Here is a 5,844-nt window from a genome sequence, read left to right on the forward strand (position 1 = left end):
AGCTCCCTTTAAATGTATATTATACAAAGTCAATAACTCCCCAATGATTGTTTTGCCTGTCTTTTGGCATATTTTCTGTGGAACCATTTTGGAATATGTGGCATGATAGTTATAGAAGGGGTAATGAATATAGATGTTTCTTAGTTCTGTTCCCCCTTATGTTGTGCAGAGAAGCAACAACACTGATGGATCCCTGACATTTGGACTTTGCCTTTTTCCCTTGAATCATATCTCAAGCCGAGCCCAGCCCTGTTTTCAGCAGTTTTCTTCACAACTGATGGGAATGGGTGAGAGATGTCTGTTCTAAAACCTCCTTACCTACACCCGGCATTTTAAAAATGAATTTTGATTGGATATTAGCTAGCAATGGTTTGGCACTCAGAATGCATTGTGTAATTTATTAGATGAATGTTCATTCTATTTGTGTGGCAATGACAATTTTTCCTATACTATAGATGAGACTATAGACATAGAGAATCTAAATACCTTGCTTTGTATTCAAGTAGAGATGTGAATGGGAATGATCGTTTTTAAGAAGGTGTGCGGTTTCCAGCATAGAATCGGTGAGACATCTCTAAACCATCCTGTCCTTGCCCAGGGGACCTAGCAGTGAGACCTGAGTGACTCAGCCATCATCCTTGAGGGCTGGGCCATCATGCAGAAGGGAAGTTCTGTTTGCTCTTCGTGTCTTATCCCTGCCCTCCAGTGAAGGTAGGTAACTCGTTAGCTTCGTGACCTCCTATGTCTCTCCTGTGTCCCCCTGCTCCCCAGGGATCTGCTGCGCAGATACAGCTGAGAGGCTCCTCTTCAAGCTATTCTTACTCCTAAGCTACCTCACGCTCCTTTCTTCCTCTACATCCCCTGAAAGTAAGACAAAGCAAAACTCTTCAGTTTAATTTAGTGGGAGATTAAGATTAAAATCACACAGGAAAAAAAAAACAAAAAAACACCTAATACATACTGTGTTGTCAATGAGTGAATGGTGGTTATAATTATTTGCATGTTACAAGGGAGTATTTGTCAAACTAAGTGAATAATTCCAGACTGGGTGATAAAGGGAACTGTGAAGTCTCTGGCAGAATTAACATTAAAATCAAATAACCCAACCTGTATTTGGTATAAATCCCTATAGCACATTTAGGAGATAGGGTTTATCAGCTTCAGTGTTAATAATTCCAGTGCCTGGGAATGTGAAATTTCAAGGAGAAGCTCCTTCTATCCTTAGACAGCATTGAGTGCTAAAAGATTTCTTCTTTATAATGAGGTAAAATCAAAACTGGCATTGGTAACATCTGCCATATGATACCTGTTTTGTCTTTTAGAGCGGCACAGAAAATTCCACTCCCTCTCCTACAAGCCTTCAAGGCTTTTGAAGGTAGTGACCATATTCCCACACCTAAAAACTATTCATGGCTTTCCCCATTCCATCAATGCTTTATATTCTAAGATTGTTCATAAGCTTTTCCACACATTGAATGCATTCAGTAATTCAAGGGAGAAAATGTTGGAGAACATTGTGTCTTTTAAATCACACTACCTTAGTGCCCCCTCCCATGGAAATACTAGCATTTTGTGCTTTTATCTGTCTTGGGTTATCAGTGAATGCTATATCCTGTGAGAGCAAGTTTTTAAGCATCCAATGAGCTGCCTCATATTTTCTTTTGGTATCTGTAACTGGAGCAAGATACCATACTGACAAGTATGAAGAAATAATGATGAGAGTTGCCCATAAAATGTCTACCCTCTTAAAGTCATAAGAGTTTGCTTCTGAAAATATATTCTGTCCTGGGAACAAGGCAAAGGCCAGAATCTCTCCTCATAAAGTAAAACTATTTTTCCTAGTTAATCAAACACCATATTTCACTTTCTTGACACTAACAAAAAAATGAATAGAATGGTTTACAGTATGTGGTCATGGATGTTAGTTACCTTCCTGTTGACTCTATGAATTTCTTGTCTGTTTTTCTGGGTAAGCTTCTAAATGTAAGTTCAAGTCACCCCTATAATAGGAGTCAGATGGATCCAAAAAGGGTGTGAAGTGTCTTACTGAAATGAAGTTGAACTTGGCCTGATGGGTGGATTTCCATTTACTATTTGGCATCAGAAATTCAACTTTACGACAACAGAGGAATCATTGACTAAGGCTGTCATGGGCAAGACAGCTCTTTGGAAAAGCTTTACTAGGAGTTCAACCAAATAAAAGATAATGGAATTCTGGAACTAGGGAACGGATATCTCCTAACTTCTGTCACTGATTAAAAAACAACAACAACAACATTTTTATTGAGATAAAATTCAGATACGAGATAATTTACCCACTTAAATGGCATAATTCAAGAGTTTTAGTATATTCACACCATTACCATAATTTTAGTACATTTTCATCATCCCCAAAAGAAATTCTAAAAGAAACCAGTTAGCAATCACTCTTCATTCCTCCTAGCAGCCACTAATCTAGTTTTTGTCTCTATAGATTTACCTATTCTGAATATTTCAAATAAATGGAATCATACAATATGTGGAATTTTGTGACTGTTTTTTTTCAGTTAGAATATTTTCAAGGTGCATCCATACTGTGATATGCATTAATACTTCATTCCTTTTTATTGCCAAATATTACCTTATTGTACGGATATATCACATTTTTTTAATCCATCAGTTAATGGACATTTGGGTTGTTTCCTTTTTTGGGCTATTATGAAAAATGCTTCTGTGAGCATTAATGTGGGGATGTATGTTTTGCTTTCTCTTGAAATTACTGGTGAATTTACGTAGTAGCTCTATGTTTAACATTTTGAGGAACTGCCAAGCTATTTTCCAAAGTGGCAACACATTTTACATTCCCACCAGCAATGTAATGAAGCTTGCAATTTTTCTCCATCAACATCACATTTGCTATTATCAGTTCTTTTGATTGTACTCATCCTAATGGTATCTCATTGTAGTTTTGACTTTCCTTCCCCTAGTGGCTAGTGATATAAAGCACCTTTTCATGAACTTATTGCCCATTCATGTATCTTCTTTAGAGAAATATTTATTCAAATCCTTTGCCCATTTAAAATTGGCCTATTTTTCCTTTCATTGTTCACTTGTAAGAGTTCTTTATATATTCTAGATGCTAGTACATTATCAAATGATGATTTGCAAATATTTTCCTCATTCTGTGAGTTGTATTTTCACTTACTTGACAGTGTCCCTTGAAGCACAAGAGTTTTTAATTCTGATGGAGTCCAATTTATCCATTTATTTTTTTGCTGCTTGTGTTTTTGTTGTCATATTTAAGAAGTCTTTACTTAACCCAGTGTCTCAAGGGTTTTATGCATATGTTTTCTTCTAAAAGTTTTATAAATTTGACTTTTACATTAGATAAAAAAAAAGTTTGAAATAATTTTTTTATATATTTGTTTTAGCTTGCTATAGGCTGCCAAGGCAAAAAAACAAACAAACAAACAAACAAACAAACAAAAACAGAAATGGTTTTCCTTTTACAATGGGAATTTATTAGGGTGCAAACTTAAAGTTCCAAGGCTGTGAAAATGTCCAACTCAAGGAATTATCAGAAATGCTATTTCACCAAAGGTGGAATCCCGCCATGTGGCAAGGCAAAATGGCAGCTGGTCTGTCTCTGCTTTCTCCTCCAAACTCACTTTCTCCCTGAGCTCAGCTGTGGGCAATCAGGATTATGGCTCATTTCTCCCATCTTTTTGTTGCTTCAGCTTTGGCTGCTCTGCTGAGTTCAGTCTCCATCCTCTCTTTCAGCCTCTTGGGGTTTCTCAGTCTTTCTGTGCCTGCAGGCAATCCTGAAGTCTTTTCTCACTTGGCAGGGCAAAATAGCAGCTCTCTTTCTCTGCATTCTCTTCTCATTACATAGGACTAGAGTAAAAGGATTAGGACCCACCCTGACTTCTGCAATCTAGTCAAAGGCCCTTAGCTGAAGTGATATAATCAAAGGTCCCTTAACTGAATATAACCAAAAGAGCTCACATACAATAATAGGCTTACAAGTATAGGAATGGGTTAATTTAAGAACATAATTTCCTGGGGTCCACAGAAGACTCAAACCAGGATAGTGTATGGAAGATAGCCAACATTACCCTCTTGTATGTGGATATCCAATTACAGTACCATTTGCTGAAAAGACAATTTTTACCTCATTGAATTGTCTTGGTGCCCTGTCAAAAAGTCAACTGACCATAAATGTATGATATGAACTCTTTTTTTTTTTTTTACATTTTTAGAAGGTACTGGGGATTGAACTTGGGACCTTGTATATGAGAAGCAGACACTCAACCACTGAGTGACACCCACTCCCCTGGTCTGAACTTTAGACTTCAAACTATGAGGGACTGAAAAGGAAGGAGGAGATATTTGTTATGAGTTAGCCAGATTTTTTTAAAAAAATCCAATATTAGGGTGAGGCAAGTGAGGCACTTGTCTCAACTACAAAATTTAAGGAGGTGCAAAGCAAATTAATATTTTAATGCAAAAATTTAAAAAATCAAGATTCATGCAAAACATTCATGATAAACAAAAATATAAAAATTTTAAATAGAAACAGGGTCAGTTTTTACTGCTTTTTCCTTTTGCCTCAGGCGCCAATATGATTCACCAGAGCATTATGACTGATCTTATTTTTATTAAAAGTTTTACACTTTGTTCATCATAGATTTTGTACCCAAGGCACATGTGTCACTCCCTCCACTCACCTCACCTTGGTCCTGTCCTGCTGACAACTACAAATAGATGCACACAGCAACCTTAATAAACAAGTTGTTTGCAAGCTTGACTAGCTAACCACAAAAGAGTGTCCATTCATCTCATTAGCCAGATAAATTCCCCTTTCTTTATTTAACCAGAGAAAATGATTTATGTTGCACAGTATTTTTAATCTATTCATTAAAGTCATGTTTGGTGCAGCTTGTCTGACTTTACAGAATAAAAATGCACATTATGCAGATCATAAACAGAGCCTAATCCTGGGCTGTATCTCTTGATTAACTCTCCTTTATAGGACTTCAGTAGTTCAGTCCTTATTACTAATTATCAGTATTGACTGGTCGTCTCCTGTTCTACAGAAAAGACCACAGCAGTGACGTAAAAGCACACGGCAAGAGTGTGCTACTCCCAGGCAACTACACCCCTCGCTCCAGATGAGTTTGGGATATTTAAGTGAGCACAGAAGGCCTTTACTGTGTTAAGCAGATATTATGGAGTGTGGCTGGAGTTATGCTGATGGTGAGGAGAGAAAAAGTCTACAAATATCATGAAAAGATGGAAGAAAGAGGAGTAAAAAGAGATGTTTGTCCTTTGAGAGCCAAGTCTTCCTCCAGTGCCGTAGTAATACAAGTTTTTCTATTAAAGTTGCTTTAGTTTCATACTTGAGCCTATAAAATCTAATTCTTTTTTGTTTTGTTTTGGGGCTGGGCAGCCATGCTAGAATTAACAGAGCCAGGAGTAATTTCTAATACCTATTAACAAATATATTTTATTACTTGTTCAGAAAGGTTCTACATAGGATAGAGGACATATCAGATAGTAAACTGGTAAGAACAAATACTACACTTGATCTTAGCCAAAAGGCCAAGAAGCGATAAAAGTTCCACATAGGATATACTCCCTTTTGCTTAAGCCCAAATCAACTAATTTGGGACCTTAACTACATCTGAAAAAAAAAAAAATCCCCTCACCTTTACTTATTGTATTGTCTAGGAATCAGCCACAGGTTCCCGGTGCACTGAAGGGGAGGAGATAAATAAAGGCAGGCGTGTCTCTTTGGGGGTGGGAGTAGTCACTTCAGGATGTGTCTGCCTCCTCAGCCCAAAGTCAATTTCTCTTTTCAGCACA

At 37.2% G+C, this 5,844-nt stretch overlaps 1 pseudogene; it reads right to left on the bottom strand.

The window, feature by feature from the left end:
• Positions 1-5,415: 5,415 nt before the first annotated feature.
• Positions 5,416-5,592, bottom strand: LOC111758694 (U2 spliceosomal RNA; annotated as a pseudogene).
• Between the last annotated feature and the right edge of the window lie 252 nt (positions 5,593-5,844).

Source organism: Dasypus novemcinctus, chromosome 9, assembly GCF_030445035.2.
Source record: "Dasypus novemcinctus isolate mDasNov1 chromosome 9, mDasNov1.1.hap2, whole genome shotgun sequence".
Lineage (NCBI taxonomy): Eukaryota > Metazoa > Chordata > Mammalia > Cingulata > Dasypodidae > Dasypus > Dasypus novemcinctus.